The sequence below is a fragment of the Muntiacus reevesi genome, chromosome 18 (assembly GCF_963930625.1).
Source record: "Muntiacus reevesi chromosome 18, mMunRee1.1, whole genome shotgun sequence".
In the NCBI taxonomy this organism is placed as follows: domain Eukaryota; kingdom Metazoa; phylum Chordata; class Mammalia; order Artiodactyla; family Cervidae; genus Muntiacus; species Muntiacus reevesi.
This window is the reverse complement of record NC_089266.1, coordinates 48014051-48026956: the sequence shown is the minus strand read 5'-3', so window position 1 is coordinate 48026956 and position 12906 is coordinate 48014051. Positions and strand designations below refer to the sequence as shown.

Below are 12906 nucleotides of genomic sequence, written 5' to 3'. Positions count from 1 at the left end.
ATGGACAGACTTTGAAGGTTAACTGGTGGTTGATTACAGTCAATTTTCCCTGGAGAAGGAAATGGCAACCCACTCCAGTATTCTCGCCTGGAGAATTCCAGAGATAGAGGAGACTGGCAGGGTATAGTCCATGGGGTCACAAACAGTCAGACACGACTGAGCGAATATCACTCACTGATGGTCAATTTTACTTCTGGGTATAGCAGCAGCTCTCCATCTACCACCTCAAGTCATATGGCAGCACCACCCCACTGTGCACACGCTCTTCACACTCAGGCTATGGAAGCCGAGGTGGACAGAAACAATCCTGTCCTTCAAATACCGGGGATCTGTGCTCTCATCACTGATTGCTATTTCTGATCATATAGGTGTAGATAAAGAGGCAGACAGCTACAACTGTTACACATCCTCCCACTGTTGCAAACCCTTCATCCTCCAGCTGAAGAGACTTCCAGGGGACTTAAATAACCAGTGCCTAGAACTTCCCCGGTGGTCCAGCGGTTGAGAGTTCACACTGCAACTCAGGGAACGTGGATTTTATCCCTGGATAGGGAACTAGGATTCCACATGCCATGGGGCAACTAAGCCCTCAAGCCCCAACAAAGGATCCTACATTCTGCAACTAAGACCCAACACAGACAAATAAAGATATAAATATTTGAAAAAAGAGAGAGAGAGCGAGCCACTGCTCTTTTATGTACCCTTCATTTTCCTTTTTCCGCCTTTGGGGAGCCAGACACTAAACACTAGCACATTCAAAAACTACTTCATATACAGGGAAAAATTAGAAAGTGACTGAATATGCTGAGGGGAAGACTCAGGAAAGACCTGAAGAGACCTAACATCTATATCTCAGGTTGACCTTCCGCATGGAGACTGTCTACAATGGTCAAAAAAAACAAAAATGACAATTTAAAAAAATCAAATTCTAGGAAGAAAGAGAATCTGATTTCCAAAATTACCACATTATTAAAATCAAATATCCAGTTTTCAACAAAAGATCACAAGGCATACAAAGTATGAGGAAAGTATGACCATTTAAAAAAAACAACTAAATCAACAGAAATTATTCCTAAAAAACACCTGATGGCAATATTAAAGCAACTGTCTAAAAGATGCTCGAAGAACTAAAGGAAGATGGGGACAAAGTCAAGAAAACAATCTCTGAATAAAATGGAAATAAGAATAAAGAAATAGAAAACCTAAAAAGGAACCAAAAAGAAATTCTGGACCTGAAAAGTACAATAACTGAAATGAAAAATTCACTAACGCAAACTTGAGCAAGCAGAAGAAAGAATCTGCAAACTCTAAGATAGGACATATAAATTATTAAGTTGGAGGAATGGAAAGAAAACAGATAGACCAAAAGCGAACAGAGACTAAGGGCTCTGTGGGACACCATCAAGAGACCAACATATGCACTGTGAGATCTCAGAAGGAGAAGTGAGAAAAGGGCAGAGAGAATATTTGAAGAAATAATGGCTGAAAATTTGCCAAATTTGATGAAAGACAGGAATGTAAATGTTGAAGAAGTTTAACAAACTCCGAATGAGACAAACTCGAAAGACCAATAGGCATACTTTATAACCAAACTTTTAAAAGTCAAAAGACATAGAGAATCTTGAAAGCAGCAAGACAAAAGACTCATCAACTGTATACCAACACATTGGATAATCTAGATGAAATGGATAAATTCTTAGAAACAAAACTAAATCACAAAGAAATATGAACTCCGAATAGACCTATAACTGGTAAGGAGAATAGTAATCAAAAATTCCCCAATGAAGAAAAGTCCTGGATCTTCTACCAAACAATTAAATTCTACCAAACAATTAAAGATGAGTTGATATCAATTCTTCTCAAACTTCTTCAAAACACTGAAGAGAACACTTCCTAACTCATTCTATGAGGCTACAGTTACTTTAAATATCTTCGACAAAAAACTAGCAAACAGAATTCAGCAGCATATTAAAAGACTTATTATATACCATTTCCAACTGGGATGCAAGGATTCCACTGGATTCCAAGAATGCAAAGATGATTCAACATACATAAGTTAATCAATGTAATACACCACAGTATCAGAATGAAGGGAAAAAACCCACATGATCATCTCAATTAATACAGAAAAGGCATCTGATGAAATTCAATATGCATTCATGATAAAAAACATTCCAGGAATAGAAGGAAATCTCACACAAAAAAAGTCATATATGAAAACCCCACAGCAAATATTATACTCAGTGGTAAAAGACTAAAAGCTTTCCTCTGAGACATACAGAGGATGTCCACTTTTACAACACACTTTTTCACCACAGAAATTCTAGCCAGAGCAATTAGGTAAGAAAAAAGGAAAAGGAAAAGACAATCAAATTGGAAAGGAATAAATACAATTACCTCTGGAGGTGATATGATCTTAGATGTAAAATCTCTAAAGATTTTACACACACCAAAATAGAAAAACAAAAACTGTTAGAGGTAACAGATGAATTCAGCAAAGTGGCAGAACACAAAGTCAACACACAAAAGTCAGTTGTATTTCTATACACTAACAGTGAACAAGCTGAAAAGGAAATTATAAGAACAATTCCACTCACAATAGCATTTAAAAGAATAAAATATATAGGAATTAACTAAACCAAAGAGGTAAAAGACTTGTACAATGAAAACTTTTATAGTTATTATAGTTTTATACATTGCTGAAAGAAATTAAAGACATAAATGGGAAACACATGCCATGTTCATGGATTGAAAGACTGAATTTTGTTAAAATATCAATACTGCCCAAATTCAGGGCAATTCCTATCAAAATCCCAATGACACTTGCTATAGAAACAGGAAAAACCTACCCTAAAATTCATATGGAATCTCGAGGGTTCTTGAATAGTCCCCCACCCCAAAACAAAATCTTGAAAAAGAACAAATTGGAGAACTTATACTTCCCGATTTCAAGAACTGCTTCAAAGCTACAGTGGTCAAAGCCATGTGATACTGGCATAAACAACAGACATGAAGACCAATGGAATACAAGGGAGATCCCAGAAAGAAACCCTTGTTTATAGGGTCAAATGATATTTGACAAGGGTGCCAAGACTATTTAATGGGGAAAGGACAGCCTTTTCAACAAATGGTGCTGAGAAAACTGAATCTCCACATGCAAACAAAAACCAGACACTTACCTAACACCACAGACCAAAATGAACTCAAATGGATCAAAGACCTAATGTAAGACTTAAAACAACAAAATGCTTAGAAGAAAACACAAGACAAAAACTTCATATCATTGGATTTGGCAAAGATTTCTTGGCTGTGACATCAAGAGTATAGGTAACAAAGGAAAAAAACAGACAAACCAGATTTCTTGAAAATTAAAAGAAGTCTGTTCATCCAAAGACTATCAACAAGAGTAAAAATGCAATCCAAAGAATGGGAGAAAACATTTGCAAATCATATACCTGATAAGTAATAAATGTCCAGAATGTTATAGAGAACTCCTAAAACTCAACAACAAAAAACAACCCAATTCCAAACTGGACAAGAGATTTGAATAAACATTTCTCCAAAGAGGACCTATGAATGTCCAACAAGCACGTCAATATGCTCAACATTACTAATCATTTGTTGTTGTTGTTTAGTTGCTAAGGCATGTCCAACTCTTTTGTGATCCCATGAGCCCGCCAGGCTCCTCTGCCCATGGACTTCCCAGGCAAGAATATTGGAGTGGGTGATGCCATTTCCTTCTCCAGGGGATCTTCCCAACCCAGGGATCAAACCCACATCTTGTGCATTGGCAGGAGGATTCTTTACCATTGAGCCACCAGGGAAGTCCTTACTAAACACAAATCAAAACTAAAATAAGGCGGTACTCCACAGTAATTAGGATGGCCACTATCAAAAACAAAGAAAACAAGTATTGGTAAGGATGCGACGAAATCAGAACCCTTGGGGTGCTGTGGGGTGTAAACTGGTAGTACTATGGAAAATGGCATGATGGTTCCTCAAAAAATTAAAAATAGAATTACCATATGACCCACCAATTCCACTCTGGGTATATACTCAAAAGAACTGAAAGCAGGATCTCAAAGGGATATTTGTACACCCATGTTCATAAGAGCATTATTCAGAATAACTAAAACTTGGAAAAAAGCAAGCATGCATTGATAGATAAATGGATAAGCAAAGTGTAACATATACATACAATAAAATATTATTCAACCTTAAAGAGCAATATGCTATGATGTAAATAAACCTTAAGAACATTATGCTAGGTGAAATTAGTCAGTCACAAAAAGACAAATATTGTATGATTCCACTTATATGAGGTCCTTGTCAAAATTACAGACCAAGAGTAGAATGGTGGTTGATGGGGGCTGGGGAAGAGAAAAACAGGGAGTTACGGTTCAAAGGGTAGAGCAGTTCAGTGTTACAAGATGAGAAAAGTTCTAGAGAGGGTTGGCAGTGATAGTTGCAAAACTGTACATTTTTTAATGGTTAAGATGATAAATGTTATATGTATTCTACCACAAGAAAAAGTGAAGAAAAATCACCTCATGAGCTATATATTAATTACAAAAGTGAAAAAAAAAATTACAAAAGTGAATAAGGATTTTTACAATGAAAAAATATGGTGGGGGACATCCCTGGTGGTCCAGTGGTTGAGCATCTGTCCGTGAACGCAGGGGATATGGGTTCAGTCCCTGGTCGAAAAGATCCTACATGCTACAGAGGAACAACGCCCACACTCTAGAGCCCCTGAGCCTCAACTACTGAGCCTGTGTGCTACAACTACTGAAGCCCGCAAGCCTAGTGCTGGCACGCCACAAAAGAGAAGCCCACTCACCATAACTAGAGAAAGCCCCAGTGCAGCGATGAAGACCCCGTGCAACCAAAAAAACCCACTATGTGTACATATTACTCTGACGAAAATAAAAAGGTAAACAGCTCACCATGTAATGTTAAGTGAAGAAATCAAAGATGAAGGATGGTGTATAAAGAATGTATTTGTTGTTGTTGTCTAGTTGCTAAGTCTGTGTCTGACTCTTTTGCAACCCCATGGGTGGTAACCTGCCCGGTTCCTCCATCCACGGGATTTCCCAGGCAAGAGTACTGGAGTGGGCTGTCATTTCCTTCTCCAGGGGATCTTCCTGACCCAGCAATCAAACCCACATACCCTGCACTGCCAAGTGAGTTCTTTGCCACTGAGCTACCAGGGAATCCAAAGTATGTACAGTTTGTATTAAAAAGTTGGCAGAGTAGGGGACTTCCCTGGTGGTCGAGTGGCTAAGACTCCTTTCTCCCACTGCAGGGGGCCCAAGCTCCAGCCCTGGTCTGGGAAATAGATCCCTAAAGAGTTCGCATTCCACATGACACGAGGAAGACCTGCTGCAGCCAAACAAACAAAGAAATAATATATATTCTTTTAAGTTGACAGAGTAGGAAGAGAATACAAGAGCATTCATTTTAATATGAATAAAATCTCTCATTATTATTAAGAAATAATTAACTTACTTAATTTACTTAACTTACTTAAATTACTTAAATTAACATATTGGATAATTACCATATCTGATAATTACCATTAAAAGTTATAGTAAGAAATAAATAACACCGCTTGTCTCTGGTAAGGAGAACTGAATGGCTGCAAGACAAAGTCAGGAGAGAGAATGGCACTGTATTTTGAATTATGTGAATGTAATTCACATAATTACACTTACAATTTTGAATTATGTGAATGTAATATTTACTAGCAACAAAAAGTTTAAATGTTTAATAAAAAGCTTTATCCATTAGTTTCATGCTACTCTAACTCCTTATCTCATATCTGCCTGAGCATTTAAGAAGACAACTGGTGTGTCACTCACTCTATTTATTTGTGGCTGTGCTGGGTCTTCGCTGCTGCTCAGGGGCTTTCTCTAGTTGTGGCGAGCGGGGGCTACTCTTTAGTTGCGATGCACAGGATTCCTGTTGTGGCGGCTTCTTTTGTTGCAGAGCACAAGCTCTAGAATGCAGGCTCAGTAGTTGGGGTGCACAGGCTTAGTTGCTCCGCAGCATGTGGAATCTTCCCAGTCCAGGGATTGAACCCATGTTCCCTGCACTGGTATGCATACGTGCTAAGTCGCTTCAGTCGTACCCAGTCATGTCCAACTCTTTGCAACCCCATGGGCTGTAGCCCACCAGGCTCCTCTGTCCATGGGATTCTCCAGGCAAGAATACTGGAGTGGGTAGTCATGCCCTCTTCCAAGGCTGCTTGCTAGGCAAATTCTTAACCACTGGACCACCAGGGAAGTTTTCCATTCATTTATTAATATGTGTTACTGTGTAACTGACTTTGTTATCTCCTCAATGAAGCTGGAAAACTTATTATCTCTTCCAATTGTCTGAAATCTACTACCCTAACACTTTACAATGCTGTGTAAACACTAGGCTTTTGTAGGCTGAGTGTTCCATAGAAATTCAAATGAATATGAGGTATGACGAAACTAGGAAATGTGAATCACGAGTTCAAATTTCAAACAGTATTCCCTTGAAACATTTAGAGGCCTCCAGGTAAAAAGCCATTTTGTGAATTCAAAAATCTCTCAGACTATGAATCAATTCCTCCCCATAATCTTATTTTATAGAGCAGCATTTAGAAAAAGCTGAAACCATGATGTAAGAGTTGGACTATAAAAAAAGCTGAATGCCGAAGAATTGATGCTTTTGAACTGTGGTGCTGGAGAAGACTCTTGAAGAGTCCCTTGGACTGCAGGAGATCCAACCAGTCCATCCTAAAGGAGATCAGCCCTGAGTGTTCATTGGAAGGACTGATGTTGAAGCTGAAACTCCAATACTTTGGCCACCTGATGCGATGAGCTGACTCATTTGAAATAACTCTGATGGTGGGAAAGATTGAGGGCAGGAGGAAAAGGGGACGACAGAGGATGAGATGGTTGGATGGCATCACCGACTCAATGGACATGGGTTTGGGTAAACTCCAGGAGTTGGTGATGGACAGGGAGGCCTGGCATGCTGTAGTCCATGGGGTCGCAAAGAGTCGGACATGACTGAGCGACTGAACTGAACTGAAACCATGATTCAGGTGTCAGCTACCTTACAGAGAGCACCCAGGATTCAAGGAAAAGAACAATTTCTTCCTTGAAGAACTGTTGCTTGATTTTTTTTTTTTTTTTTGGCCTGTCCCCAAGTGTTCTGGATGTGTTAGGCATTGTATTTTACATTATCAGGAAGAAACGTGGAGCTGGTGAAATTTACATGTTAAACCCAAAAGTCCTAATCCTCTTGGACATACAACATTTTCAAGGTTTTAGGGAGACAGTTTTAGGCTGAAAATAATGAACAACTCTCAAAAATTAGTTGCCTGTTGATGCACCAATCAGACGATGAACTGCCTAGAGCTGAAGTTTCCAACAGGAGTATTGGATAAAATATTTTCATATTAACTATAAAGTTGAAGTAGAAAATTCCTAAGATATATTGTAATACTAAAAGTTCCATTCAGTTCTGATTTTTATAAGATGGAATCAAAGGGAAATTCAACAGCTTGCCTTGCCAGGCTCAGGAATACCACTAAATGCTGAAGAACAAAACACAAACAACCCAGCTATCTATCCTCTTGGTGTCAATTTGCTGATATTACTTCTAGTAGACTTAGAAACTAATCAAGCTCCTATCAACCTACTATCCCCCCAACCTGGCATGTGTGTAAATACATACACATACACATGTGCCAACTTATGACTTAAGAACAGGTTTAAGTGGTCTACAAAAACAAAGGATGATTTTTAGGAACCCCATTAGAGTACTCTCTTATTTCTATCATACGTGCGTGCTAAGTTGCTACAGTCATGCCAAACTCTTGGTGACCCTATGGACTGTAGCCCACCAGGCTCTTCTGTCCATGGGATTCCCCAGGCAAAAATACTGAAATGGGTTGGCATGCTCTCCTCCAGGGGATCTTCCTGACCCAGGGATCCAACACAAGTCTCTTATGTCTCCTGCATTGGCAGGTGGGTTCTTTATCACTGGCACCACATGGGAAGCCCATTCTATCATACTGCTACTTCTAAGTCACTTCAGTCGTGTCGGACTCTGTGCGACCCCATAGATGGCAGCCAACCAGGCTCCTCCGTCCCTGGAATTCTCCAGGCAAGAACCCTGGAGTGGGTTGTCATTTCCTTCTCCAGTGCGTGAAAGTGAAAAGTGAAAGTGAAGTCGCTCAGTTGTGTTTGACTCTTAGCGACCCCATGGACGGTAGCCTACCAGGCTCCTCCATCCATGGGATTTTCCAGGCAAGAGTACTAGAGTGGGGTGCCATTGCCTTCTCCGATTCTATCATAGGAGATAGTCAAATATTCATAAACAAAACCTTACACTTCCTGAAAAAATTTGTCCAAAACTAAGTTTGCTTTTCAAACTTAACTCCACGAATTCATTCAGAATTTTCAAACTTCATGTTATCATTTCCAAAAACGAAAATCATTATTCAGACTTACTCTATCTGGGATGATTACTTTGTAACTACTACTGCCATGCAACTTCAGTTTCTGATGCCATGTAATGGTAGACACTCCTGTAGCTCCTCATACAAAGGAAGGTGAGTGCAGCAACCTGAAAGGATGGAATAAACCTAAGTCCCAAATAACATCCATGAAAGGCCAAACCAACTGGGACCACCAACCTTTGGGTAAGGTGCTAACATCCCTTGTTGCTGAAGTTTCTTTTCACTTGCTTCCTTCAACATCCTGAGACTAGCGACTAAACAACTTTATGATGGCTTGAATAAATAACAAATTGGTAAGAGAACTGTGTATCATGAGAGCATACATAGTAAGATTGACTTGTTGAATTCATAAAAACCTATGCCCTATTCATGAGATTTATTCTTTGTATAAGTGAAATGACCTCTGACCACTATTTGTCATAGTTTCCTCTATGTAAATATCACCTCACATAATCCATTAGAGCCAAGTAGTGGATGTTCACTGAACTTTAAAATTAGTGAAACAAAAACTAGCTAAGCAATAATCTGTTACAGTGGAAGATCAATAAAGATTTCCTTTAAAAATGCTCAGTTCAGTTTAGTTCAGTAGCTCCGACTCTCTGCAACCCCATGAATCACAGCACGCCAGGCCTCCCTGTCCATCACCAACTCCCAGAGTTTAATCAAACTCATGTGTATCGAGTCGGTGATGCCATCCAGCCATCTCATCTTCTGTCGTCCCCTTCTCCTCCTGCCCCCAACCCCTCCCAGCATCAGGGTCTTTTCCAATGAGTCAACTCTTCGCATGAGGTAGCCAGAGTATTGGAGTTTCAGCTTCAGCATCAGTCCTTCCAATGAACACCCAGGACTAGTCTCCTTTAGGATGGACTGGTTGGATCTCCTTGCAGTCCAAGGGACTCTCAAGAGTCTTCTCCAACACCACAGTTCAAAAGCATCAATTCTTCGGTGCTTAGCTTTCTTCACAGTCCAACTCTCACATCCACACATGACCACAGGAAAAACCATAGCCTTGACTAGACGGACCTTTGTTGGCAAAGTAATGTCTCTGCTTTTTAATATGCTACCTAGGTTGGTCATAACTTTCCTTCCAAGGAGCAAGCATCTTTTAATTTCATGGCCGTAATCACCATCTGCCTCAACAGTTAAAAGAAATTTTTTATGGCCAATGAGTCTTCGGTGTTCATTTACTTCTTCATAATCTTACTGTTTTAAGGGCTTGGAAAGACACTTGGTGCATACCTGCTATTATTATTAATCTTTAAGAACAATTTTAGATAATGATATAAAAAGCTTTTTCTGAATTGTAAAAAGACTCCTCCAATTAAAAATATTAAATTCCAACATACTAATCCAATAATTTTTATTTTAACTTACTTCTTTCTTCAACCAATACTTTTAGGATATTAGCTATCCAAAAAAAAATTTTTTTTAAGAAAGGAAAACACTAACCCCAAACCTGTTAGCCAGTCTGTATGACAGACAAAAAAACTTCCTAGTCATTGACTGAAAAGGAAATCAAACGTTACATAGACATCTACACCTGAATGTGTCCATGGCACTTTGAAAAGGCAAGGATGGGATGAGAGTTCTAAGGCTGGCTTTCACAATACTAGTTCATTGATATAATCTTGTCTTCTGAACTATTAAAATAACTAAACCAAATGTCACCATTTCTCAACGTTTCCACCCACTTTAAAAACCATGACATCTTAAAGGAGATGTATTTCTGCTCTGCACTGGTTAATTCCAAACAAAACTTGTGAAACACAAATAAACTCAGGTGACTTCATAAACTAATACTTTGACATCTTTCTTATGTCATTTTACAATGTTTGCTGATTATCCTGAAATTCACAACAGTTCCTCCTGTTATTAAAAATGAGGAAACTGAGGCAAGAGAAGTGAGTGGCTACTTTACAGCAAGCAGTTGTCTCTCCTGACACTGCAAGCTGCTGTCCTGCCCTATTAAACCACAGTGCTTTTCTTAAAGGTTTAGTGGCTAAGTGGCTCTGACTCTTTGTGGCCCCATGGACTGTAGCCAGTTAGGCTCCTCTGTCCATGGGATTTCCCAGGCAAAAGTGCCTATCAAATAAAAAGGCACATGGAAAGCCTTCTCCTCAGAGACATGCAAGACATCTCCACCAATAAGAGACAAAGAAGAGAATTCCTATCCCTGCCCCCCAGAAAGAAGAAACCATAAAACAAAGTAAGCACACTTCTCAATCTGCACTGTGGACAAGGGGATAAAAAAACGAAAGAAAAGAGAGAATCGAGGGGGACCAACTTCTGAGACTGAAGACCACGTTATCAGGTTTATTCCGCACACTGGGAAATTACTGAAACACTGCTTAAGGAGAAACGGAATCAGAAATTCCGAGATTTCAGTCTTAAACCCCAAAACAAAAACACCTGAAATTAAAGTATTTCCGAAACCTGTACAGTTGTTAGCTTATTCTTACTTGCTTCTATAAAACCCACAAAGCCTACTTGGAGTCCCTAGTGTTTAGAGCTGATTCCTAGTGTCCACCAGCGTCCACTTTCCCGCGTCCAATTCCAGAAGTACAGTTGGCGCTGACCCAGGCAGGATCTCCCTGCACGTTTTCCTCTGAAATACATGAGCCTCACACCACCTGGCGACGTCTTACCTCCGACAGCTTCTCGTGATCAGTACCATAAACGTGAGGGAGAGAGTAAGAGCAGGCATGTACCTTTTACTACGTCCCTTACAGAAAATACTGAAAAAAACTCTGGGAGCAGAAACTGGCAAGGGACACCTTGCCCGGCCCCTGGCTCCCACCACGATACAAAGACAGCAAAAGCAGAAAGCAGCCCGGGGTCTCTGCACCCCACAACCTCTCTCTCTCTCTCTGCAAGAGAGAAGCAGACTTTCAGGGCAACAGGACCCAGCCCTCAACACCCCCCTCCCACGTGGATCTCCTTCCTCTCCGCAGCGCAGGGTCGCACTGGAGACTGGGGTCTGGAAGGGATCAGACCACGCCGGGGCTGGCGCGGGAGGATGGGGGGACCCGCTCCAGACAGACACACCAGCCCCTTCCTAGAGGCCCTGGGCTGTATGTCTCCCGGTTCCGGGGTGTGAGCTCCGACGCCCGGAGACCACCCCCCCCAGGTCCCTCCACGTCTTCCCCAGAGGGAAACGTGAAGCCCCAGAAGAACTGCGGGGACAGCCGGGCTACCAAGCAGCGGGTCCGGGCGGGATGGAGCCCGGGCCGCGTGCGGCGGAAGATGGGAGGCGGCCCTTTGCAGCCGCCGCCCCTCCCCGGGCCCCGGCCTCTCCCGGTCCCGAATCGCAGGCTGCGAGGCGGCCTTCCCTTCCTCACCTCAAGGCGGCGGCGGCGGCTGGGTCCCGCGGGTCCGGCAGTCCCGGACCCCTACGCGGAGGCGGCGCTGGGCGGGAGGAGACGCCGGTAGCTCCGGCGATGGCTGACAGGCGCGCAGCACCAGGCCAGCCCGGCACACGGGGAGGGGCGGGGCTTCAGGGCTCCCGCCCCCGCCCCGCCCCGCCCCGCCTCCGCTCCCACCTCAGCCGGCGAGCCCCATGAGGTGACTACGTCCGGGGTTACTCGAGGCCGTTCACCTCCGACCCCGCTCCCTGCGGCGGCGCGGTCTGGCCGGCCAAGCAGAGAGGCGCGGGCCCAGAGGGCCCGGCGACGGCCAATGGGAGGACGGCGCGGGGCGGGGCGACGTGAGGCGATACGGATGGTCCGAGCGCCGCTCTGCCATTCGGGGCCCAGCGGCTAGAGGGCGGGCGGGTCACGGGTGGCCGCCGGCCCTTTCTCCGGGGGCGGTGCCGAGCCGACCGCCCGGCCGGCTCCCCCTCCCGGCGAACCCGGGAATGGGGGAGTGGCGCGGGGGGCCATCCGGCTCTCGGCGCGGGAAGGGAACCCTGGATCGAGCAGGACTGAGCGAGGCGGGCGGTGCGCAGGCCGTGTGAGGACCTTACCCTGTTCAATCCCCGTGCCCCGAGGAGGATTATCGCGGAGGGTATCGTATTCACGAACTCCCCAGGATCACACAGGCTGGTTTCCCAGTTAGTGCTGGCAAACCAAGCCCTGTTCTGAGACAACATAACCGGCCTCGCTGGGTGGCCCGCCCCAAAGGAGTCTGAGGTGCTGAATCCTGAAGCACCTGAGGGGAAGCCTCGATGAAGGAAGTTCAGTAAGAAGGACCGAGTGCCAAAAGACAGGCTGCTGCGCCTGCCCCGAGCCTGGAAGGCAATCAACTCCCGGCTTCTTGGAAAGGAGTGTGCCTCCCCATCTCCACGGTGGTTAACCAGGTCTTTGAGAAGAAGACAGCCGATTTCTCTAGTTTTGCCAGTTATTTTACAGCAAGACATTCATGGTGATTCTGTGTTGAAAATTAATAGTAACTGGAAAGAATCCAAACAT

The 12906-nt window shown here is 43.1% G+C and overlaps 1 protein-coding gene across 7 annotated transcripts in view; it reads right to left on the bottom strand.

Annotated features, from left to right (window-relative positions):
• The window catches only part of ACACA (acetyl-CoA carboxylase alpha), a 271850-nt gene that overhangs the window by 215379 nt on the left and 43565 nt on the right, over nt 1-12906 (bottom strand). The window contains exon 1 of one of the 7 annotated variants that reach the window (XM_065911059.1): nt 11839-11963. The exons of 4 other annotated variants lie outside the window; for them this stretch is intronic. The gene's annotated coding sequence lies outside the window, so the exon portion shown is untranslated. Of the gene's footprint in view, nt 1-5861; nt 5885-8492; nt 8556-11838; nt 11964-12906 lie in introns of those variants that run through there. 2 more of the 7 variants (XM_065911054.1, XM_065911056.1) reach the window with 2 other exon arrangements.